Genomic DNA, 27,140 nt, shown 5'->3' on the forward strand with positions numbered 1-27,140 from the left:
ACAGTTACTGTCTAATTCACTGTCACTTCAGTGTTCTGCTCTCTTTTCCACATATTCTTGTTTTATCTCTGAGTGCTATCAAATCAAAGCTCAGTGTTATGCTAATCCATCTATTTAGTGAGAGCACAAAAATGTATGGGCATGCTGAAGGAAAGGGCTTCAGTTTAGTTCAGAACAAAAGAAACAGTGGTTGGTGTAAATTCTGAAAACCACAGCAATGGGCAAGTCTGGCAACTGAGCATCCACCGAGATTTTGCACTCTCCTTGGTGTTCCATGAGCCCTCATCCACAAACTTTGAAGTTGCTCTCTCTTTCAGATGAAATTCTGGCATCAGCATTGGTGAATCCCATAGCAAAAGGAGGAAGGAAAAAGAAACAGACCCAACATGACCTGATGACCTGGAAGTTATGCTGAGCAGGATACTGAGGACCTACAGGAGATGAATCTATGGAAGAAAGAAGCAGCAGAGTTGAAGTCAAAAACTGGTAAATGACTGCCACTGTCTTTGTGTCTGTGACTGTTACTGAAGCAACAGCAAGAGTGGGAATATTTCCCAGGTAGTAATCAATATAATAAGATCTAGAAAAACTATTTTGCTGTTATATGCTGGGTCACCTCAGATGGACTTGCAGGGAGATACTAGGGCCTTTCCCTTTGAGTCTCATCCAACCTCTGTCATGTACAACCCAAGGCAGATTTACACATGTGAAAAATTTAAGATTGAAAGTAAAAGTTTACTCCAGCTACATCTGAACTTGTTGTGAAGCTTGCAATCCATTTCCTTTGCATTTTTCTGTCCATAAATCCATTATCTGAACAATCTCTTATGCTGTTATACTCACAACGCTGTCCCAGACAATTAAAAATCATGGAAACTGTGATAAATGAAAATGCCTCTTGATTTTTTCATACTTTAGATCCTTTTGTTTTCTGGCATGTGGCTGAGAGTCCTGTTGCTTGAAATTTCTCTTCTTTAGTTCAGCACCCTATTCATGTGAAAATTTATTTAGAAGAAACTGAAAGCAAATAATAAGCTTCTTGGTTGAATAAAGGTTCCAGTGACTCCAGTAGCTACTAGTCTTGGTCATTTGGTGGCCAGCTGCCAAGTAAGGAAGCCATGAAATATCTCTCTTTCAAGTAGATAACTGATTTCTTAATGAAGTTTGTAAAAATCACCTTTACTACAGAACTGATCTGATGTCCCTGCTGCACCAGCCTTTTCTCCTTCTTCAACTCAAGCCCCATCTTTTCTTCCTTGTAGTTTTATTTCATTAGCTTTCTGAGGTGTGGACCAATGTCAGTCCTTCAGTGTACCTTTCTACATGTCAAATGGTCTAACATGTTTTAACCTATAGATCCTTATTTGCAGAATACTTAAAGAAATTAGTAAGTCAAGTCAGATAAGTTTGCAGCACTACTTCTGCATGGCATTACCCTTAACTTGTTAGTGAAATCACATCCCTACAATTCAAGGAGAGGTGAGGCAATTCTTTATTTCTGTTCATTTGACCTTGACAGCTACTGAAAGACAAAGAAGCTCCCTTAAAGTCCTACCAGGAACATACATTTTGGCATAGGCACCATGCAATTTAATCCATAAGGAATCTAAGCTCCAGAGAGTCACTGAGGCTCCAACAAGTAGACTGTGAAGGATAAATGAGTTGGGAAAATAGCAGGGAGGTAAGGAGGTTGGTTGCCACATACTCCTAAACAGTGCTCCACACCAGAGCCTGAATTGCCCTCTGAAGGTTTGACTGACTATTCAGTGACAGCAAGCCCCTGTATCAGCACATGGCTTAGGATGCTTGAGGTTTATGTGAATTCCTGCTCACTTCCCTTCTGCTCCTTGTGCCCCTTTAATAAAGAGAAAATTGATTCCCTGTTTCTGAACAAAGGTCTGTATCTGGGAGAGAGCATGGTCTCCCTGGCTGAGTAACAGCTGGGGGAAAATTGAATAGACCATATGCTGGGAGAGCAGCCACCAGAACATAGGGACAAAGCTGTGGACCACTGCCAAGCCTTGCAGGTAAAGCCACAGCAGCCAGCATTAAGGGTGAAGGGAGAGTGTTCAGAAACACACTGTCAGGGACCCTTCACTGGGTTACTTTTAGGAACTGCAATCTGTGAATCCTGAATGAGAAAAAAAACCTGCTAGTTTTCAGAAAGGTCCTTGAAAAGGAAAGTCATTTACCCAGGTGGCCCTGAATATCTTTGTTAAAACTTGCCTAGTTCCCTTATGCTTTCCCTTTTTTTTTTTTTTCCACCTGCCGGCTGTTTCTCAGGAAAGCCTAGACCACTGCAGAATTTTATCTGAGGGAATCAATGCCTCCTGATTTCTTTGTTTTACCTTTTTCACCTTTGCTTGCCTTTCTTTAGAAGCAAGTTCTACTGTTTCTCTGTAATCTGAGCTCACAGACAGGACATCATAGACAGTTGTGACAATTCTGCAGCCTCTGAAAGAGGAGCTTAGTTTGTCAAGACTTACATGCAAAACAAATCAATCAGCAATATTTTCACTATGAAACTTTTTCCCTCCTACCCATAAACGGATTATAAATGCCAGTCTCTTCCAGGCCCAGAGAGGATGCCCTTGGTGGTGATGTATAATTTCATTAGAAGTGGACTGGAGAGCTATAAATGATGAAGTTGCTGAGGCTCTGTGAGAAAAGTAAGGTAGGAGCATCAGCAATCCTCAGGGAAAAAAAGGAAACTCAGACCTGGACCTGAACTGCTAGCCCAAAGCTGTGGGTCACAGCCAGTTTTTCATGTGAGGTGTCAGTGTGAATAGCTGGGAGCTGCTGGCCTCTTCTATACTTTGTGCTAAGTTTATATTGGGTACTGCACACCTGATCAGTCTTAGTATGTGCAGGTATAAGTCAATGACCAAACTGGTAAGTGGGGAAACAAACTAGAGTCTTGGCTAAGTTTTGGGTTAAAAAAAAAATAATAAAGAAAAGAAAAAAAGAAAGGAAGTTTTAAAGTAGGGCAATATTTTACAAAAGAATATATGGATATATGTTTAAAAACCACACAACCACACTTCAACTTTCTAGTGAGAACCACACTCCTTATAGTTCTAATTAAATTTATTAAACACAGTCTTCTGAAAGTTTTTGCTTTAAAATAGAGTACCTGCTTAGACACAATTAAGCAAAAATAGGGGAACAGTTCACATTAATTGATTGTGACTGATTAAAGTGAAACCTAATTGCTTACAATGCTGATACCTATTTGTCTAACAAACCTAAATGAAAGTAATTGGGGGAAAAAAATCCTTATGCAGTGTTTACACCTTGTTGGTTCTTCCCCTGTAATTATTCATTTTAGATTCTAGATATCCAGTTCAGTGTAACTTTTCAAATATTGGCTTATAATGTTTAAGGGGAAAAATAAATGAGAATATACTTCTGGAATGGCAGTGATATCTACCAAATTTCCTTTTAAATATGCGCAGCAAAATGGATTGTTAAAAATAATCCCCTGAGGATGGTGCCTCTTTTGTCAGTTTTCTACCAGAGTGCATCCTGTTCTCTGACAGAAAATTGCTCATTAATCTCCAAGGAATGACCAGTTTTTCAAAATAGTCACTCAGCTATGCTGCCACTGTTAATTTTTAAGCATTATGGATGCCATTAATTGCCTGATGTGGATGATAACAACAGTAATCCTTTTTGAATGGGACATTAGCTCCAAAACAAGTCATTAGTTTTTGTCCACATACTGTAATTAACACTTGCCTTCCAGGAATCACAGAAATTGCAAAGGCCACATGTCACTGGAGATTTGGCAACTCTGTGTAATATGTATATTTAGTCTAAAGATATTGTGGCAGGGTGGGTTTTTTGGTAATCACTCTTTTACTAGCAGCAATTTGCATTCTGAGTGGTGTACATAGTTAAGGGACCTGATCTGCAATTTCAGCCTGACTAGATTTTTCCCTCCATTTTTTTTTCTTCCTAAAATAGGAGAAAGGAGTGTATGCCTCAAATAGCTTGTTCTCAGATATGTGAGATAGCACCATGTCTGGCCACCCAGCAGGGACACATTGAGCCAGCTTTTTGAGCAGAGTAGAGGTAGGCACTGAGTGTCTATAAAGGGAAGCTTAAGGATTAGTTGGGGTGGAAAAGATAAGATACATCATATTTTTATTATTGCATACACAGCATATTTTTCCCTACAACCTCTTCTTATGTCCACTACATCTCAACCCAGTGGATGCTGAAATGAGTGATGAAAAAAAAAGGAATAGTTGAGCATTGTGGAAAGTAAGAATCTACTAGAACTGGAGCTGCTTAGATGTGAATTTTGTCAAGTAAATTCATTATTTAAGCTTTAAGGTAGTCAGGGAGGGTTAAGTTTGCAGTGTCTGTTCCTCACTGTGATGCTTTTCTTCATAAGAGGTGCAGAATTACAGATGACTGTGCATGTATGTGCATATACCTGCTTCTAATTCATTATGGTATGCCTTTTGACTCCATTCAATTGTACAGCATAGGATTAAATTTAGTGTGTTGAAGTACATATACATGGGCAGAAGGGAGGAATAGCATAAAGTATATTTGGTTTCATACTTAAGAAAACAGTTATTTCTTTATTCTGTGTTTTAAAAACATTACAAAGTGCAAGCAAAAAAAACCAAAACAAACCAAACAACTCTAACATGCATTATAAATCTCTAGTAAGTCTATTTAGTTGAGATTTTTTAAAGCACTACATGATTTAAGATACATGCTGTCCCAGAAAATCTGAGAAGTTTGTGCTTCTAGGCTGCTAAAACATATTTGATATGCCTGTTTATATTGGGTTCTTTATATTGGATTCACTGGTAGCTTGGCTCAAATTGAAGCAGAACTTTGGTTTATATTTCCTCCTGGACTATAATGTCAGCTACTGACACCATCTCAAATATTTTCTATTTCAGGAATGTGCTTTTTCAGAGCAGTGCTTGGTGGTATGAAGGGGCACTTTCCAGTGGCTGCTGGCTGAGAAATTAGTAACCTGGAGATGCTCATAAGTCTTGCCTGCTTTGCTCAGAGGTAGCAAACACTCAAGCAAAATTACACACAATAATACTCCCTGCAGACACACCTAGGAAGGCACTGGAATTTCCTAAACCTGCAGCAAAAATGCAGCTTACTTAAACATGTCTTGCTTATCTAACTCTTCTTTATCTGGTTGTTCCCATAATCTGGCCTAGAGGTGTTTTCTCCTCTCTACCCCTCTGCTCCCCACAAAAATTTACCTAACACCAGGGAGTGTATAGAAAGGCAGGTATGAAGTCTCACTACAGATACTTTATCCATGAGGTCATTTGTGTAATAATCTTGGGGTGATGTGGTTGTCTAGCAGTGCTTTTTATTCTATCTACATTTGGAAGTATTCCAGAATCTGTAGTCCTCCTTTTTGAACATGTTACCTCTTCCAGATTTTGGGCATCTTGCATTATTTTGACCCATAGTTTTCTAAGCTTTTTATTTTCAGCTGGGGATATATTTTTTTTGTTATTTAAAAATATTTTGAACCATAAAAATGGTGGAGGTGAAGAATGCTAACACTTGAGTCAATACAACTGCTTACAGTTAAAAGAGAGAGTGCTATTCACTTAGATCAGAAGGATTGTGGACTTCAAATTTCATTTATCTGATTCTCTAGGGGTTTCTGACAGCATTTTCTGTAATACCCATTTTGATCTGTATATATGTGCCATAAACTCTAAATTACACTGGAAAATATTTAAGTTATATGTATTTAAATCTATGCAGCCAAAGGTAACAGGATTTGATAAGAACTTATATTAAGTAGATGGCTGGCCCAGGAAGACCGTTTTCACATGGTGATGATGAAAATTGAATATTGACTATTGTTATTGAATATTAGGATAGAGGATAAATATAGAGTCCATATAAAGACTCTATTAAATTAAAAATGTGCAGCTACACCTTTGTAACAATAAGTCATTTGTCTGCATCAGTGTGTATGTTTTTCTGAGGAAAGTGCTGAGCTGTAAATAAAATCTTTATGGGATTATTTTCAAATTAATTGACTAGAGCTCATGCAAAGAAACTTTGTTTATTTTATGGATTTAGAGGCAATTTATTAAAAATAATCTTTTTATAAGTGGGCCAGTAGTTCATAGTAAACCACAAGAGAAATATTAGTTTGCTTGCTTCTTCTTTCATCCTGGTGAATCACTGTCTTTGGTAAATGAATTTAAGTTTTTTTTTCAGGTAGTTTGCAGATTGCCAAAGGCAAAAAAGGGTATTTGGTAAGACATCCATTCCATCTGGTTGGTGTTTTTGGTTTTGTTTTTGTTTTGGTTTTTTTTTAAGTGTGTTGGGAAAAAGTTTGAAGTAAAAAAAAATGGAAAAAAATTGACACTGAAGTAGGGAAAACCTGAATGATGTAGTGAGACTGGGTAGACAACATTTTCTTTAGAGGTGGTAGAAGGTACCAAAACAAGTCTTTCTCATCCAGTGATTGCTGAGACATTGTGTGAATAAATGGAGGATATGAACATAGGGTTTTTAAAGATTGTCCATCAATAAATTTTGGAATTGTTTAGCAGGTGTCTGAAAACAAACATTTTATTTTGATTTCAGAAGTACCTTTTGTGTTGAATGACACAATATTTGCTTCCTGCCCTGGTTAATAATTGAAAAATAGCCAGTTCATTTCAGTCCATTTTATTTTTCAGTTTTCAACTAACTAAAAGAATTCACTATTCACCTGTTTTTTACAGACTATCAGTTTCTTGGTAGATGCAAGTTGTAAAAGCATGCATGGGTTTACAGAGTTATTCTGGAGATATTTATATATCTACGCATAAACCTAGAAAAATAGCATTTGAGATAGCTGCAGCAATAAAAGAAAAAAATCTAGCCTATATTTACCATTACAGGTTCCTTTAATAATACCACCTGTTTCAAAGTGAAGGAGGCAATGGCAAGAATGGCTGAGCCTATGCTAGCCTTCATTGCCTGGCTTCCCTGTCATCTGTTTTAGAGAAGCTGAGATATTTAGACCATTATATTTTTCCAGTTTTTCTTCTTAGCACTAAGGAGCTTTCATGTGCAGCAGCATCTCTAGATTCCTTTCACATTCTGTGAGGTAGAAAATAACATGGATAGCTTGTATTTTGACTTGGGAACTGGTTTTTCTCATCTTCTAAGTCTGCATCAGCACGTGATGCGAAGGTGGGAGGATTTTAGAGCAACAGCAGTGACAGCACAAGGAACATCAGTCAGTGTGGAACTTGTGATGGGACGATTGCAGAACAGTTGTAATTCAAGGTTTCAGTAGCCTAAAATGCAAGTCTGTGGAGAACATACTTTTAGAAGTCCTCCAGGAGGGAAAATGACAGCAAGGATTTTAGGATTCTGGCAGAAGATAGCCTGTGCTAAGAGGGTAGAGGGAGTATAATTTTTATCAGGAGTATTTGTTCTATCAAAGAAAGCTGAATAAACAGAGTAGGTACAAGTTTCTGTGGAAGTGGAGAGCTGTGGAATTGGAGAACTGTGGATTAGATGAGATAGCTGAGGCTGGCACAGGGCACTCCCTGTAAATCCACATCTGTAGAGCTTGATGGTTCCCCTGACCCTGGCAGGAGCTCAGAGCTTGCATCACTTTTCAGGATTTTTCTTGCAGCATCTAGTTTGAGTATGTGAGAACATGAGCTCAGTGCTTCAGACAACGTTCACAAGTCTGATGTGACACAAGAAAGCACCTGCCCATGTATTTAGATCATGCTGGAGTTAAGGAGATTTGGATCCAGGTTTAAAATTAATCACATACTTAGACCTGTTGCTAAAGAGGAATGAACTTAAGTGTTTGCTGAATTGGGGCCCAGAAGCAGTAGAAAGGTTATTTTAGTGATTTTTTTTCCCCTTTAGAAATGACTATTCTTGCAGGGTGTGTAGCCACCATTCATAATTATGAGAGAAGGGGTGGCAGTTCAGGAGCCGAACCACACACCTTCAGCCCCTGGCATCAAACACCAAACTGAAACACTGAAAAGAGCAAGGGGGTGGCTCATTCTTTCCTAACCACTGACTATATCATTAGGGTGGTAATATTATTTGAGCCTCATGCATCACAAGGAAACAGTTTCATTGTTATCCAGTGGAGCCCCATCACAATGCTGTGGTGACTGAGGCTGTAATGAGGAGCTCTAAGATTTCAATGGCAAAAGGGATTCATTGCTAGTCCATGACCTCACGATGAAATCATTACAATGAAGTCAGAGATATGAAGTTATTATAGGAAAACTATTTCAGAGCAAGTCTATAAGGACCTTTTTGACAGTGCCATTATGAAGCCATTACAATGTAAGGTTATGATGGTAAAATGGTTTCAGTGAAACCCTATAATAGTTTAAAAACAGGCTAAATGGTGTCAGTGAAAGACATTCTGCCTTCTAAAACCTAAAGTTAAGCAGACCTCTGTTTCTAAACCAAAACTTGATTCTGACTTTCATTTTCTCTAGTAAGGATAGCTGTGACATAGCTCCAAAATGAATTAAAATTCCACTACCACTCCCAATCCTAGGATTTTGAGTGACATCTAAAACTGACTGTCAAAGTAAATAGTATATTTCAAAACTGAGTAAAAATTCCCCTACCTAAGACTGGCATCTCATCAGTAAAGATGGCTACTCTTTGTCTGGTTAAAAATCTAGCCCATTCTAGTCATCTGCTATATCACTGATGGTGAAATGGAATAAAATGCACATTTAAAAATTAGTCTGTGTTTTCCATTTCACTGTGAGATAATTAGAATAGTTCCACAGAGGAACGTGCCTGTGAACTTTTCTTGTCAGTCCTGCTTGTTTTCAGTGAGTAACTACATATTAGATATTCAAAATAGTTCAGTTAGGGATGGTCTGATGTTCTGGCAGGGACTTAAATGTAAGACTCCATGGAACTTGTGGTATATAAGTGTCCACTGGCCTTTTAGGAGGGAATGTTCTGGGCCACAAGAACATACAGTGCATCCTAAGGTGAAGAACTTTTTTATTGAAATGAAAGATTTCTGAAAAATCTTCCAAGTTTGTTCATGTTCAGTCGGGAAAAAAAAATGCAGACTTGTCAAAAGAGGGAAAAATATGTATTATATGTATAATACATAAGATTTACATGTGCTGGAATATTGCTTCAAAACCAGTTACTTAGATGGGAGCTTTCTTTTCACTCCTCACTCAATATGTGTGCAAAATGATCAGGCAAACTGTCATAGAGGTCCATTATTTTTATTACCAAACCATACTTATCAGAGATGAATCCCTGTGAGGATTCATATACCCTGTGTATGTATATTCACCATACCCTGTGTACATGTGTCTTTCTAAGAGAGTTTGAAACATAATCATTTGGGTTTTATGCATCTTTGTCTCTGAAGACTGTCCCTGCACACATTTTTGGTTAGAAGGGCTCTTTAGCTCTGGAGGAATCCCATTCCTTTTGAAAAACTGTGGTTGAAAGCAAAGGCTTGAACAAGAAGTTTCCTCTTGAAAAGTAATCTCTGTGGTTTATAGCAATCTGCACTTTTTACATCTCCTTTGCAGAGGCTTTTAATGGATGCTCACTTCTTGTTTTGAACACATGCCTTTTCTATGCAATGACAACAACAGAGTTAGATTAGCAAATGAAAAATGAGCTCTATATTTCCTATTTCAGATAAACTAGAAATTATGGATTTCTAAAATTATTTTGATATTAAAAGCTACAACTCAGCTATCAGTTCATCAATGAAATAAAAATCATCCTATATGACAAAGTATATGTTTTCTCTTCTGGAACATTGTAAAACCAGGAATAAATAAGGTCTGCAACCTTTGGTAAGGAAAGCTATGCAATACATTAGAAACATGAAATATCCCAACAACAGGTGTCTCAAATTCTGCTGTGCTCATTGTTTTCAACTTCTTAATAAGTTCAAAACCTGTTTGATATCCTTTGAACAATATGATCAATCTCTGTTATCTGTGGTAATGAGGAGGTTATTCTGTAGACTGGTATAAATTGGATATTATAGGTGCTGTGGAGCATATGGCAGAGAGAGTCCTCTGACTATGTGTAATGCCAGCTGAGGTCTGCCATTGATAACTTGAGCTTGAAGCGATGGTTTTTCCTGGATTCAGTGACTCCTGTTGATTAATTGGATGCCCATACCACAGTCCCAGTGAGGCAGGTGCTGGGAGGGTGTCCTGCCCCAGGCACTGCTCAGCACAGACACTGCTTCTGGACATTCATGTCATGGAGCATCCAAGATAATGTGAAAGGCAAAACACATCAAAACATGGGGCTGATGCGCTCATCACCTCTTCAGGTCATGCTGCTATCAACACATCATAGTCCTTGCCTGAAAACAGATGCCTGAGACCTATAAAGATGTTTTCCAGACACTTTGCCCTCCTCATCCTCTATGGCCAGTAGCCTTACAGAAGTAGGACTCACCGAGGGAGTGAAACCTTGGTTTCAGTTTTAGCTCAGATGCAAGAATTCATATCCCATATCTCTTTCTGTCTCTGAAGAGTGCCAAGTAACACAGTGCTGTACCTGTGGGGTCTCTCCATGCACTTGCACTGGGCTGCTGCAGTGGGTTTGCAGCTGGCAGGACAAGAGGGAAGGTGGAGATCAGGCCTAGGCAAAATCTGCCTGTAGATTGTAGATGATGGAGATGCATCATCAGCTGATGCTTCATACTTCTGTGGACAGTCAGTATATCACTACCTTCCTTTTCTTTCCTATATCCAGTTCATGGGCTAATGGCAAAAATTATTATTCTTTTACATTCTGGTATTCTTTTTTACTATTGCAGAGTCATCCATCACTCCTTGTCCTCTTCTGCTTCCATGGTGATTTACCTTTGTTTAATCAGCAAATTTGGTGATCACTGTTCTCCTTTTTTCCTCTAAAAGCCATTAATGAAGGTAATAAATAGTATCTGTCTCACTAAATACATTTACACTTTAAAATTCTGTCATCTCTTTCTTTTTGGCTTGGTAGCATCCCTTTCAAATGAACCTGAAGAAAATGCAGATGAAGTAAAATCACTGTGTTAACCAACATTACAGACTTCGCAACCATCCATGCATATGTAGGTCAATTTGAAGAACAATTTCCCATGTGATACTAGAATCCATATATGTTAGATGATTACTTTGCTCAAAAACAAGAACATTGGAGCCATTTTGAAAAAATAGTTGACTCCATTCCAGTTATGATTACTTTTCTATCCATTTCTTTGTGACTTAATGGAATACTGTCTTGATACCATTTCTGACCATTGTAATTTGACTAATATTTTCCATGACAGGTAGGACAAATATAACTAATAATTACTTTGTAAAGATTGGCTAGGGGTGAGATAGGCAGAGATTGCTATATAACGTAAAGAATTCACTTAAAATTTCATAAGGAAATGATAACTCTATGGGTCAGTTCTTAAAACATCTGATATAATTTAGTACAGCAATACTTTACAGCAATATCTCTTCAAATGCTGAGTACCATAATCATACATTACTAGAAGAGAATTACAGAATGGTTTGTGTTGAAGGGATCTTAAGTTCCAACCACTCTGCCATGGGCAGGGACACCTTTCACTAGACCAGGCTGTTCATAGACACATCCAGTCTGGCCTTGAACACTTCCAGAGATGGGGCAGCCACAGCTTCTCTGGGCAGCCTGTTCCAATATCTCACCAGCCTCCGAGTAAAGAATTTTGTTCCAATATCTAATTTATACCTACTCTTTTTCAATTTGAAGCAATTCCCCTTGTTCTGTCCCTACATGCCCTTGTAAAAAGTCTCTCTCCATCTTTCTTGTAGGCCACTTATCTGACAGAATTTAGACATTCCAGGTTTCCAAAGTCTTGATTCTTTGCTATTTATTTTCATAACTATTGTTACATTAGATTATCGTTAGAAATAACTTCAGAGAGTTATCTCCATGTCTCTCTAACACGTGGTGGATATGCTTTCCTGTGTATCCTGCAGTTTTGGATTTGTTGATCTTTTCTTGGTGGACCACAGATTACTTCCAGCTTAGACACCTGTGTTTCTGTCAGGACATGCAGAGCAATGGTGATCATCCTCATCTTTTTGTAACACAGACCGTCAGGATGAAGTAGTACACTGAAGGGTTTGGAGGTGTGCTGAGTCACCACAGTTTAAGGATGTGCTTTAGACATGTACAGAGAGTTTAAAGACTTAGCTAATGGAAATTGGTCATTAGGAATTCTCTTTGTATTCTTCTTACTTGCTTTGCTATGATATCAGCACATGAAGATCTTGTTCAATGACAAAATGCATTCGAATCTGCCATTTATGGCTCTTCTGCAGTAGATTTATTTTCTTTCCGTTCTCAAGTAGCATCAAGTTAAGAGTAAAAAAAAGAGGAAGATTGTAGCTTGCAATAGATACATGGGGAAAATCTAAGCTTTACAAACATGAAAAGGACCAGCCAATTAGCTGTGGTTAATAAAAAGTCAAATTATTTGTTGAACACAAGCATCACAAGACTGGAGTAAGCAGCCATCATTGTGTTAATGCTATCAAATAGCTTTTGGGGAAGAGAAAGAGCATACACTGGATTCTTAGTGCCACAATCATACATCACACACATGATACACATCAGTAATTATACACAAAATTCACATCATACTCCTCTTCTTCAAGTCACATCCTGATCTCATGCATATCAAATGTTACCCCACATATTTTAATGACCATATTGCAGTCTAATAGAGTGATTTTAAATGCATTTGCAAATTGCATTAGCAAGGGGAAGAAAAAGTCCTTGCTTTCTATACAAGTTCTTTGTGCTTTTGGTATGGCAATGATTCAGAAACACACCTCTAATACTAAGTTTACACTGAAAAAAATATTTAAATATATAAACATTTCCCTTGATACATCACAGTAATGTACAGTATTCTTTAGCTAATTCTTCTCTGAATACTACATTGTCTGTGTAGAGGACAGATGGATTACAGGGATGTTTCAGAAAGTCTTTATTTCATAGTATAGTTCCATATGGGTATTTCCTTTTCTGACTTCCCAAGTCCTTTTCTCTTCCCAAAGGATGAAAAGGGTGTCCTTTAGAAAACCAGGGCAGTAAATATCCTGTTGCAGAGCTGAGCTCTGTACAAATTCTTTGAAAGAAGCTGTTGCATAGAAAATGCTGATTGCGCTGGCTTAACAGAGTCACAGAGAGGATCAGGTTGGAAGGGACCACAGTGGTCCAGCCTCCCTGGTCAAGAGGGAAGTAAGGATTTAAAGACCAGAGTTTCCTGTCTCAAACATGGTTAAGGCCACAGAAGATGTCTCACTGTGAGCTCTCTGGAATAGCAGAAACAGCTAGAATTTCTTTCCCCTTTTCCACATTCCTGAAGTAAAACCTGAAATGTCAATGGCAGCTACTTGCAGCTTTGTTCTCCAGTTATTCTAGCTCTTCTTGAAAAATCTAAAAAAATCTAATCTCTGTGGATGCTATTTAGAAGTCAAAAGTGAAGAATTATGGAAACTAGAGAGATATTTCTCACTCCTACATTTGAATTTTTCCTTTTCAAACTGCTCTGATTTATTTCTATCGTTTCTTCCTCATCTCTTTTTACAAGCTGAAGTATATTATTTAAAACATCATCCTATGTAAGACTTCACATATGGTAATCTTTCTGTTGCCCTACACTCTTTTACATACTCTAACTTTTCTTTCTTGGGATGACCAGTACATCCCAAGGGTCCAGTCATCAAAACAGGAGTGCACCACTTATCAACACCATGGCTTTATGATGTTTCCAGTTTTTCTTGCTACACCTTTCCAATTAATTCCCTTTTTAATAGCAGCTTCTTCATTTGATTACTCCAGGCCACTGAGCTGTCAGAGAACTGTCCTACTTTCTTTTTATAAAATGCAATATTTCACTGAGGAACTTGTTGCTACAGCATAGTACAAATGCCACAAATTTACATGGATTAAAGAAATAATTAAAGAAATTCATGACAGAAAAATTGATCAATGGCTATTAAATAACAGAAGGAATATTACTGGTTCAGGAGTTTTAGGCATTACAGTGTCAGGAAATAGGAGAGTATGGTGGGCCATTATAGTGGACCATTACCTTCCTTTCCATGCCTCTTTCTAAACTTTTGCTATTGGTCTCAGTCAGGCAGAATTTTGTGCAAGGTGGATCTGGCTCAGATAGGCCATTGTTATGCCATGTTCTTAAGCAACAGTAGTTAATATGTAGACCTTTAACATATTACTGCTGGTTTTCCCATGATGATGATGATTTTGCAGTTGTCAGTGTTGCAGTTCAGCTGACAACCCATTTGCTGAAGATTGGAGACCTTTTAAAACCCTCTGCTATAGGGTTAGTGAACCTATCTCATCCTGAAGATTTGTCACTATCAGTGATCTTACACAGGTCATTTACAAATATATTGAGCAAGGCAGGCTCCATTGTAGCTCTCTGGGAGACTGCCTTACTGAAATTCCTGCACTGTGACCTTCCTTTTATTCTTGATTATTTCCCCCTGTCATTTAAAGAATAATTTGTATATGTAAGGTGTGTGGCAGTTTAGTTTCTTTAAGAGACTATGCAAATGGGTGTCTTCAGGCCCTTTTGTATAATCTTGCTTCATCTGCTCATTGCTCCTTCAGACAACTTTAACTGGTTTGTGAGAAATTACTCCTAGTACAAAAATCAATTAGACATTACCTGTTGCATTTGAACATGTGTCCTAATTCTGTACTTTCTGCTTGGTGTAACCACTTTACCTATCATGAAAATTTGTATGTGTAGTTTCCACTTCCTCTGAGATCTCTGAAAAAAATTAACATCATGTTTCAGTGCCAAAGCTAATGCAGATTTCAAATTACAGCTCAGTACCCAGATTTTGAAGAAGGTGTAAATGAGTATAGTCTGGGCTGGCTCTTCTACACCTCCCTTTGCTGACCCTTAGCCTTGAAGTGTGTTTTTTTAGCATATTCACCCTACAGAGAAGAGCTGAAGGATGGAAAACTTTTCTATAATGAACAGCAATACAAATAATTCATTTAAGTAGTCTGTTATGGTCTTGTCTTCTTTTACATTGCCCTGACACTTCAGAGATGACTGAGTGACCATTGGCAAGGATACTGTGTTGGGAAAAACATACTCTTTATGCCTTTAACAGTTGCATATTTCCCATTCTCCTTATTTCCTTATTGACAGAAAGATTCAATTTTCAGCAGGCTGTCTTCTCACTGTCCCTCTGTGACAGTATATGTGGGATTGAGGGAAAAAGTATTTATCAATCTTTTTGCTTTCTAATGTGCCTTCACAGTGAGGTCTTAAAACAGTCCCCTTTGCCATTTACATGCATTTTGTCCTTTAGCTGCTTAATTTTTTTACCTTCATTGGACTTCTTTGTTTCTATGCAATTCCCTATCTAATCTTGATACTGTTAGACCCATGGTGGTCATTTTTTCTTTTTCAGTCTTATAGGGATGCTGAAATTCACCCTGATATTATAGAATATATCTGGCAGTGACTCCCTAAACGGAGCTGCATGCCTTCCCAGGACTACCCTAAGGTTTCTTTCTTTTATTGTAACAAACATTAGGCAGAATTTCAGTTGATGGCAGTGTTTGGTCAGGTGGCTGCTGAAATGTTTACATGAGACTGAGGACAACAAATGATGTCTGGGCTGGTTCATTACACTGGGTACAGAAGGACTGACTCTATAGTGGTGTGCAGTTGTTCTGGTCATCCTTGGAGGATGGTCCAATAATGGTTGTTTTAACAGCTGCAAGTGACTTATTTCCTCACTGTGTAGATATTCTTCAGCAGTTACCATGCCAGCCCTGCACGTGATGTAACACATGCTGCATGATGAATACTGAAACCACATTTGGAAGCTGTGCCTAGTTGAAGAGCTTTAAAGCTATTCATCCTTGCTGTAGAAGTAAGCCTTTTTGTCCTTAGAGTCCACAAACCTGGAGCTCTGGCTGTGGCCATTGAAGAAACATAGTTCCTTACTACTATAGAACTATAACAGTTTTTAACCCTTTGAAATGTAGAGGATATTGTCACTTTTACTCAAAAATCTGTTACTGGATTGTCCTCTGTCTTGGATTATTCTCTGGCACACAAAAGGCAGGGCCTTTTATGGGACCGCACTTTCTGGATCGAGGGACATCTCTTGTGGGTAATTGGATATCACTTAATAAGAATCATGGCAAATGCATTATTGTAACACCCTCTGCTCCATCCTTTTGACCTTACTTACATCATGCATATTTATTCTTTCTTCTGATACAAATATTAACCTCCTGTCTTGCATTAGGTTCATATATTCATCCACTACCTGGGAAAACAGAGAGAGGGGAAAAAGACTGATGCAGGAGAGAGGGGCTTTTAGTATTCTGTAGCTGAGCTGTCTGATGTAATATGTTAGAGAATATAGGTGCCAGTAATGTGCAAAGAGCTTGAAAAATGACCAGACAATGCCAAGCCCAAGTGCCTGTTGTCAGGAGGGCTAACAGTGTAATAAATCAACCTGTCTTGTGTCAAGGGTCATGAAGTGCAATGTTCAAAGCTGTTTGGCTAGCCTGATCCAGACAGGCATATGCTATTCATTTCTGAGCTGTTGGTGCTATTACTAGAACCTTCCTAAAGTGGTGTCTGCCCTACGCTGCTTTGGGCTTTAAGTCAAGGTTCCAAAGGAGAAAGTATCTGGGAGAAGAGAATGAGTGCTGCTTAGTTTCAGGTCTTATGCTTCTCCTATAATTGTTTTTACTAGACACTGCTGAGAAGAGTACAGAAAATGGCTTGTCAGATGGGTTCTTCCCTTGCCTTTTGTGTAGGACAGTGGTGCTTAACCTGTTCTGTTGGATGAGCCATACAGGCCCACAGTGGCAGATGGAAACAGTCACTGTCTTCGTTCACTTGAGCACACACTTACAGAAAATGGACAGAACATGTCCCACTTTGAGTGAGTGGATATCAAGAAAAATGCAACTAAATGATCCACTACAATCCCATTTACTGCGCCTTTTGGCAACTGTGTTGCTTTGTTGTAGATCTCATTCCTGCTGTGCTTTTACCTTCATTCTGTCATGTTTAGGTGGGCTGGAGGGAGGACAATCTGCTTCTAGCCCTGCTGAGATAGGAGGACCATCTTTCCATCTGTCTTCTCCTACTCCAGTGTTTGTAGGGCTGGATAGGTACAGGCAAGCTGCAGTAGGCATTTCAGGCCAGTCTGAAACTTCCTATGTTCAGGAGCTTTAATTAGGCTCACTAGATGGGAATATGCAGGGAGAAAGGTTAAGGCAGCAAATCAGGCTAATTACAGGCTGGAAGTCCCAGGAGTTCAGGTCAAGTGATCTTCCATGGCCCTAATCTCTGAGAAAGAAGCTGTTAATGCTGTACTGTCTCTGCCAGTGCTGCAGGGCTGCTGGTTTTCAGGCCAGACACGTGGTGACTTCCCAAAGGACCATTCTGCCCTGGGTACCCACAAGGCAGGTCAAGTTACAAACCCAGGTAAGCTGGGTCACAAATCAGTATTTCCCCTCAGTGCTTTTGGGTGGTGATGGCAGTAGGTCCTTGGTCTCTGCTAGAGCACTCACAGATCCACAGTCTATTAATCCATCCATCAGGGGCTCATCAGACTGCTACACTGCACCCAACCTTTCTCTCATGTACAGCTGGGGTCCTGAAACATCCAACTGTCAGAAGCAAATTTATGTGAATATAAATGACATGCAGTAAAAAAGGCTGGCACATGTTTCATATAGCAAGTAATTTTGCAACCTGAAACAAATTTCAGCAGGAAAAGTTTGACTAGGAATTTAATTAGTTTGCTTCCAGAATTTTTCTCAAAGATTTGTAAACTCTCATGTTTGAAAGTTAATTTTATTCAGAGGAACAGCTATGGTTATAATGTAAGTCTTAATTGTACATGGGGTTTTTAATCATTTCACACATCCTATGAGGACTTTATTTCCACTGAGCATTTGAACAGATCCTGTTTTGGGAAAATTACTATGCCCATCTAGCCCCCCCAAACTCACTGGTTATGTTCTTCTCAGATTAGGGAGAGTGTCACTGATTTCTGTTTTTCTTGACATACGCAAATCCTGGGAAGGACTTTTACAAATCAAGATCAAAAGTTGTTAAAGTATTGGACTGGAAGTAGTGCTGGTATCTCATACTCAGGGCACTTTGCAACAAAGTCAGCCCTTTTCCACATCTGCAGAGACCATGATAATACCTGATGCCTTTGTAAATGGCTTTGAGAAACTATAAGAAGTCATTTGTATAAATAAGCAAGTTGAGTCATTATTGGCAGAGCCTAACTGGAATATCAAGATGCAAGACAAAAGACAAAAAGCAGATTTGATCACTTCATGCCCATATCTAGGATTATTAATTTTTCAAATTCTGATTCCAAAGATACTGTCAATGTTAAATTCCTGTGAAAAATTCTGTCTGTGTATTTCAATAGGAAACTTTGCAATGATGAAGCATTAGAACTGGCAATATTTCTGTCCCTGAAATGTTTTAGGCAATGCAATAATAAAAATACAACAGAGTTTAAAACTAGAGCAAGGCAACAAATAGTGAAGACAGAGGGCAGAAGGGACCATTTAATGTAAAAGAAAAATATATTCTTTTTCTGTAGCAGTTAATTCAGTGCTCTTAATAGCAGTGTTGAACTGTGTTATCATGCTAGACTTAGTGAGCAAGAGAGCCGTCGCACAGTCTGAAACAGAAAGATATGAATTAGAAGGGGTTGAGAAAATAAAAGGAAAGAAAATGTCCAAAGAGTGACAGACTGTTTCTTCCAGTGAGCTAATCAAGAAGATATTTTGCAAGGTTTTTTTCCTTCCAGTGCTTACTACAGAAAGGACTTTAAAAATCCTACAGTTCCTGCCATGGTAGGGGCACCTTTCACTAGACCAGGTTGCTCAAAGTCCCATCCAATCTCCTTGGGTGGGACACCCACAGTTTCTCTGAACAACCAGTCCTAATGCCTCACCACCCTTGGTATGAAAAGCGAGGGTGTCAATATTTGATATGTGTATGTTTGGCACCAGAGCTGTCTTGCAAGTCCCAAGGATCCATTACCAATTAATCGCCCCCTCTGACATGTTAGAAAATGCTTACAGCTCTGTGCACAAACTGGGTAACTGATGGTTTGGAATCAGAATAGCCATTGAAATCCACCAATACTAAAAATCAGACTGTTTTGGAAGATGGCGTAATGTCAGGTATCAGACACGTGCTTTGCTGCTGCAGCACAACAGCTAGCAACAACAAAGGTGTGCAAGTTTCCACTTGAATAATTCCACTTGTGCAGCTGTGTTGCAGGATTAACCCCATGTATCCTGATACTAATGGATTTACTCCCATCATGTGGTAAGAGTAAGATTTGTATATAGGGAAAATATATCTACTACAGCCAATTTGCACTTGATGGGTAAGAAATTATCTCCAATAAAAAGGATTCTGCCTGTTGATTCATCTCATATCAGGCTGCTGTTAATTTAATAGAATCAAAATGATTTTTGTTTATTTCTATATACATGTATGAAAAAACCTTAAAATCCAGTAAATGCTTGCTGTATCATTAATTTAGATTTCAACTTTTTTTTTTTTAACAACAGAAAGTGCACACTTAACCTGGTACAAAATGATATATAAATGTTGCAGGGGAAGAGAACTTTTAATTTCCAGAATATTCTGGACTATTACTAAGGCTAGTATAATAATCCAGTATTTAGAATAGACCCAATATGGCTATAAGGCTTGTGGATTTTTTTTAACTTAAATTATTGTAAAATAGATACTTTAATGTGCAATAACTGCAATAATTTAATGTTCTTATTAATTTTGTGATTGTTTTATTTAAATATTGATTGCAAATTGTTTTAGTTTGTTTTTCATGTCCCTTATCCTTTCAAGATTAGGGGCTGAGTAATGAGAATAACTGGAGATCAGTGAAGACTGCTGGTGTTAATGCACCTTGTTATAACATTGACAATGTTTTTCCAGCTTGTAAGAACCGGTTGATCCAGTTGACTGTGGCTAATGCAAAGCAGAACTATGCGTTTGGTGGCCATCAACAGGGGTGTGAGTGTGGCATGCATGTAAAGTATTTTTCTATGCCTCAGCAATATTTGCTTTACCAAATAATTGAGAGATGTTTCTCCAAGCAGCCTGTTGCTGTGCTTTGTGTGGCACACCCTAAATGCCAATTATTTACATAATTTCATATGATATATGGATATCCTCGTTACTGAGCCATTTACAATAAAGCGATCACCTACATGCTTTCTACCCAACCTACGGAAGAAGCAGGATGGGGCTTATTGGATTTTCCTGCCCTTCTGTCCCACAGGGAGAGCACCTCAGCTGCCTACGGGGAGCCAAGCCAGCGTGAGGGTGGAAGGGCCATCTGTAGATCCCTGTGTGAAGGGTGTGCACAGCCTGGGGAGGCCTGGAATGGCTCTGCCATTCAAACTGTGACTGCCTCCACCTCTGTCTGCTGCACAGGTCTCCAGTTCTCTGACTGGTCTTCAAGAAGTCTTGCTAAGAGCACTCCCTGCCCTTTCTAAAGGAATGAGGAGCAGACATTCTCCTCTGCTTGGAGGTGAGCACCTGACCTGAAGGTCTGGGAGGTCCATTGAAACAGATGTGCAGTGTTGTGGATGTGGAGCTGCTGCTCCCAAAGCGCTGCAGAGCCGTGCAGCCCCAGCGCCCGGCAGCGCCTGGCCCCAGCACGTGGATTTACCAGGTCCCTGCTTGGGGCTGCAGGACTGGGGTGGGCATGATGTGGCCTTGGAGCTCCAAGCTGAGCTCTGTGGAGGACAGCAAAACCAGTCCATTTGTCCAGAGCTTGGGTAAATGAGCCCTGGCTACACCTCTCTCTTGGAAACAAATGTCTAGTACTTCTCTTTGACAGAATTCAGCTGGGCTTACACATAGGATTAAGAAACAGAAAAACCTATAAGAGTAAATGCTAAAGGATGGCATATTGTAGTTTGTTGAGATTTTGAGAGATTAATCATTGTATATGCACGTTTCTCACACTGTAAAGCTTATATCAATGTTTAAAACTTTAGTGAAAGAGTTAAAACCTCCTGAAATATCAAAAACATGTTTAAAATGTTTAAGTAATGGTACATGTTGATTGACCACCTAATTTTCTCCCATGTATTAATTTCTGGAAATTATTAGCTATTTTTTCTTTGACTAGGAGTTTTTTTTCCAAGGGAGAAAACTTTCCAATTACAGAGCCCCATGCCACCCCAGTCCTTCAGCTTCTGAACTCACCAAAACCTACATGTGGTGCTCTATGCAGCTGAAGGGATAATGCAGGTACAGCTTTTGTGAGTATCCCTTTAAGAGGGTGGTAATTGCTTCATGGCAGCTTCTGTGGTGTCAGCATTGTCTTCAGTTGGCATGGGAACACAACCAGAACCTCCTGAATGTTTTTCAGAAATAATTGGTTTGAGATGAAAAATCTTGGATTTTCAAACAGACTGCATGCTTTCTCTGTTTTTGCCTTCAGAAATGACCAATAGCCTTGAATCTTAAATACCTCCCTGATTAAAGCTTCACGTAAACAGACACGTTGTCTGCAAAATTTTTGCCTCTGACAAAGCAGCATATTTTGATGAGACTTCATTTAATGAAAATTTTCTGACCAGCTCCAGATGCATACTTTAGATATGCATAGATAGGTTCAATTGCCTACAAAGAACCACCTAGTAGACAGAGAGGGTTTGCCAAAAGCAATTATATTTTATCTCAGTTTGGTTTCACACTATTCGTGACTATCCAAGATCATGCTTTGGTAAAACAAACAGATCTGGTCCAAACTGCAGCAAGAAGCTAAACTGTAAAAGACAAATACATCTATATGTTGTGTTACAGTAAAAATTAATATTGTGCCGCTAGAGAATTCCATACACATTTGTAGCAAATAAAAAGAGAAAGGATTATAGGATATTATATTCTGAGGAGCAATGTGACCAGTGAGGCAGAACTTGATCCAGAATTGCCAAGTTACAACCTGATAATACACCATCAATTCTGAACGATACCGATCGGGGATGGTGCTTCATAATCTAAGCAATTGCTTCAAACAGTTCCACAAAGTTCCAAGATCTACTGTACTGAAGGCAGCAGAAAGATCCATCAGCAGGAGTACTGTAATTTAACTTGAATCAGCAGCTGGTGATAAATCATTTGTGACCTTAAGTAAAGCGATCCTAGGACAGTGGTACTCCCTGGAGCCAGACTGAAAACTCTCATATAATCTATTCCCAGATAAAATTCCTGGTAGTAAAAGGGCAACCACTTGCTTCATCTTTCCTTTCCTCACATCCCAAAAAAGAGTGCTTGTCCATTTGTCATTAGGTAGAACAGAAATCTGCAGTGTGAGAGAGGGGAAAGCTTTCCCTACTAACAAAGAGCAGCTGCAAATTTCAGCAGCTCAGGACTTGCAGAAAGCAAAGAGTCATTAACCATGTTAGCTATAAATGAAGCAAAGCACTGAAAGACTGTCCGCAAGCAGCCATATGGGCCAAGAGTCAAACCCAGGAGTAATGGAGCATGATTGCTTTCCCAACTGTGTGATCTCAGCAAGAAGCAAATACAAATGTATAACACTCGCAGATACAGGCGCTGGGAGCATAATTGCCAGCCCTAGTGCTGAACAGTCGCAGCTGATTAGAAATTCACTCTGTACTTGCTGAATTCCTCACAGGAGGCAGCTGAAGGATTGTGCACGAGGAGTGATTTGTGGGGCAAAATGTGATCAATAGCACAAAATGACGCTTTAGGTCTGTTTTTTCTCATTAATAACAGAACAAGAAAAAGTAGATCTGGCTGCAATGCAATGCAATGCAATGTGCCAAGAGTGCAACAGCTTGGTGCATCGGGAGACTAATTTCTGGACTAAACAGTTACTGAAATAATTCCATGAGCTGCTGCCTTCGCCTTAGTCCAGTTCTGTGATCACAAAAGCAAGTAAAGTAAAGACAGAAAACATAGAATAAATCAGGAGCTTCAGATACTTGTTTGGTTTTTAAATGAAAGGAAACAGCAAAAATAAAAAAATCATGGTTTGCACAAGGCAAATTTTATGCAAGTAATAAAATAAATGTTGGCTCTCATTTATCCTGATTATCTTTGAAGACTTTGGTGTATTGCTCAGAACACAGCATAATCCTAGGAGAGGTAAATATGAGACATTTGCAAATTACAGGACAAATTATACATTTTGATCACTATCAAACCTCTACAGAGATCCATACAGGACTAACTAGACCCTGCCTTTATTGCAGGTCATCTTCTAGAAGAATCAGTATGATACACTTTTTCTAGCTGGTTATCAAAATATTTGCAGTAGTTCACACTTAGACTAATTGTTGAAGCAAAAAACTACCCACTTCTCATGATAAATGTTGTGGAATCACAGCAAAGAAACAGAATAAAAGAAAATACCACCACTCCTTAAGAATCACCAATCTTACACAGACTGCATCTCAGCTGTAACTTTTAATGATCTGGGCCTGGGACTCCATTAGTGTTTAATAAATAATGGTGATTATTCCCTACCTGCACAATGCACACGAAACTCCCATTGATGTTGATGTGAGTTCCTGGCACAGACTGATTCCAGGATACTCCTGTGACAGAGATGAATTTTCCATTAGAACAAAATGAGTAAGACCTGTCTCAGTCAGCAGAATTTTTGGCAACAGCAGAATTCCTCAGGGGCTCAGTGAAAGATGCCCATCCTGGGTGGTTGAAAGCAAATTGGGTGAGAAGCACTGAGGCAGGTTTGGACAGCCACAAAACCAATTTGGGCTGAGGTAAAATTGCCCGGATGTAAAAAATATACTTATAACATGTAATTAGATCCATATTTCATTTGTATAATGTGGAAATATTTGCTGTCTTTCTTATCACACCACAAGGGAAATTGGTATTTCCTTTTCTATGAAGGCAAAGGATAAAATTAATATTAGGGGAGGAAGAGAGAGGATGCAGATGTATTGAACAATATTTTGAAAACCAGCTTTTATTAAAGTAAATCAAGGAAAAGTTAAATGTTATTTTGGTAAATGACAGGAAACTATTACCCACACAGAAATTTGGACCATGAGTCTGACCATTCAGTTGCATTTTCTTTGAAGATTTTGTAAAAAATGCAGAGATGAGGAATTTATTTCAAACTAGCAGTGTATGAGACAGGGAGACAGCTAAGCACAAGAGGGACATGGGGACAAAGATCTTACAGTGTGGTCTTGAGAAAAAGAAATGAGAAAGGGAAGATCTTGGCAAGGGGTTGGCTCAAAAGACCTGGATCTGTAAGTCAAGAAAAAGCCTCTGCTATTTTGGTATTAATTTTGTTGTGGAATAGGCATAGATTTTCTGTAAATAATGATTAGTGCCCAATTTTATTATCAGCTGTTTCTCTTGGACATCTGCATATTTTACTTGACCATTTGAGTAAAAAGAAGTAACACTTTCTGCCAGTTTCTAAGGTGAACAGTGAAGAAAAAAAGGGAAATTGGAAATATAAGAGACCATAAATAACTCAATTGCCTTTTTGAAGGATATTAAATAGTAATAATAATAATAATAGACTGTTGCTAAGTGAGAAAATATATTTTCAGGAGGAAAAACATAATTATTAGAACATATGCCTTTGCAAATCAGGTGGAAAGGATTGATCTGGCAAGGGGAATACCTATGCTCCAGTCCTTACATTAAGCTAATGATTTCAACAATAACAACAAAAAAAAAATCACAGCTTAGAATAGGCAGTTAAAAGAGCACACGAAACCATCATCTATTTGAGCGAAAAATTAAAACTGAAAATTGTTAAAAGCAGGAAGGTTGGCAATTTTTGTATGTGATATATTTTTATTTTTATATTTTTATTTTTATATTGGTGAAATAAATATATCAGAAAGATTTCATGTTTTCTACATTACAGTATTATGTACAGGTAATGCACAACATAGGGTCAGGATTATTGACAGTTCCAATATATATATTGTTTTTTATGAATAATTTTTTGGATGCATAGAGCTGAGATAGCTATTTAGTAAGTGTGCATATGTAAAATGTAAAACTGACAGTTCACGTCTCATTAAAATGGTGTAAATTAGGTACCCAAAACCCATACTGTCATTTCAAAGTTCTAGTTCAGATTTTTGTGGGTGCCACTAGGAAGCTGTGCTTTTTATTTTATAATATTTTCAGGTTTTATTGCTCTAAAAAGTGATCCCAGCAATTTGTCTTACTCTCATTACAGCTCTTACATGGCCTAGTGCAAGGAATGTAAATATTTCTTGAGCTACTTAGTGGTGCAAATGGAAATGTGAAAATATTTATTGCTGAAACAAAAGTACAATCTCTATTGCTTAATTATGATAATCTAGGGAAATTGTTCTTGCATAATTCCATACAAAGTAGTAAGAGAAAAAATAGCTAGCTGTTCTTTTCTATTGCTTGCCCTTAATAGGTCCAGGTAAGATTCTATAAACTTGTGTTTTCATGTCAAATTTCTTGCTTAAGCTGTATTTTGGAAAAAGTATAGTACTTTAAAATGCAATCACTATTGCACAGCTGAAGCACTGCTGAAGTTCTGAGAGACTTACAGATTTTAGTGTAATGTCATTTAAACTAATCTCTGAAATGGTAAGGCTTTCTATTTATGTATTTCTGCTTTTAATTTTTTTTACTTTAGGGTCATGAATCTATTTTTTAGATACTAGAAAGTTTTGAACAGAAACTAAGTTATTTCTAGTCTTTCTGGCTGTGAAGATATCTTCTTAATAGAAATAATTACTGCAACTATGTTTATAGAAGACATAATGTTTTGTGTAAATAAGTATAGATTAGGTTTGCTTAATGTGAAATTTTGAAATGTGTGCATTTGATTTCAATTCCAGCTCTGGAACAACCAACTAGAGAAAATAATTATTATGACCTATATAATTTGCAAGGTATTTCACTAGGTTTACCTGGCAGGAGGACTGCCAGCTCTAAGGCTTCAAAGGACTTTCTGGGGAAAACAGCTACACTTAAAGCATAGCAAAAAAATATGTGGCTTGGTTTTCCATGGTGCTCTGTTTGATTTTGCCTTGTTGGATATCTTTGCTGTGGCTGGAGTACTCTTGAGAGCACCTTAGAGTCAAACAGAGACTGCTTTGGTGTCCCAATGACACCTGAGCTCTTGTCAGTCCCTGCTGTGGGGACACAGACTTGTGTCTCTTCTCCACCTGGCTGTGTTCTTCTGTGATGTTTGGAGGACTTTACATCCTCTATACCTCTAACGTGTAGAGGTGGCTTAAGCAAACAACACAATTCACAAGTTACTGAGGGGAGGTGCAACTAAGACATACAAACCAGATAAATGTTATTTCCTTAGAAAGATGGAACACAAATCTGAAGGAGCAGCTGGGGCAGCTGGGATTCCTTAGCCTGGAGGAAAGGAAGCTCAGCAGGGACCCTGTCACTCCCCAACTACCTGAAATGTGGCCTTAGCAAGGTAAGGGTTGGTCTCCTTTCCCAGGTAACAGAACAAGGGGAAAGGGCTTCAAATTGCACCAGGGGAGATTTAAGTTGGATATTGGAATTTTTTTTTCACTGAAAGTGTAGTTAAGTACCAAAACAATCTGCCCAAGGAAGTGGAGGAGACACAGTCCCCAGAGACATTTAAAAGACTTGTAGATGTGACATGTAAGGACATGGTTTAGTGGTGGGTTTGGCAGTGCTGGGTTAATGGTTGGACTTGATGATCTTAGAGCATTTTTCCAACCTAAATGATTCTGTGATTTTAAAACCAGTTGAATCAAGTACTTTTTCATTTCCAAACATTCCAAACAGAAATTCTAAGTATGAGCACCAAAAGGAAAACTAATATTCCCTCTGCCCAGCTTAATCTCTATCCTGATGCTATCTCACAGCCACTTCAAGGTAGGTTGAAATTAAGAGAGACCTTTTCCTTGCCCCTGCTGCTTTCCTTGCCTTGTGTCTACAGAGTTTTCTTTTGGAATTCCCAGAACAGCCCATAACCACACTGCAGACTAAGAATGAGCTGATGATGGCTTTTTGCTCTACAAGCTAT

General features: G+C 38.5%; 1 protein-coding gene across 2 annotated transcripts in view; it reads left to right on the plus strand.

Moving 5' to 3' along the window:
- Positions 1 to 27,140, plus strand: part of LOC144246076 (uncharacterized) — a 183,418-nt gene that overhangs the window by 53,175 nt on the left and 103,103 nt on the right. For both annotated transcript variants that reach the window (XM_085574560.1, XM_085574559.1), the window contains exon 2: positions 318 to 26,561. The gene's annotated coding sequence lies outside the window, so the exon portion shown is untranslated. The remainder of the gene's footprint in view (positions 1 to 317; positions 26,562 to 27,140) is intronic.

Source organism: Lonchura striata, chromosome 3 (genome assembly GCF_050655825.1).
Source record: "Lonchura striata isolate lonStrDom1 chromosome 3, ASM5065582v1, whole genome shotgun sequence".
Lineage (NCBI taxonomy): Eukaryota > Metazoa > Chordata > Aves > Passeriformes > Estrildidae > Lonchura > Lonchura striata.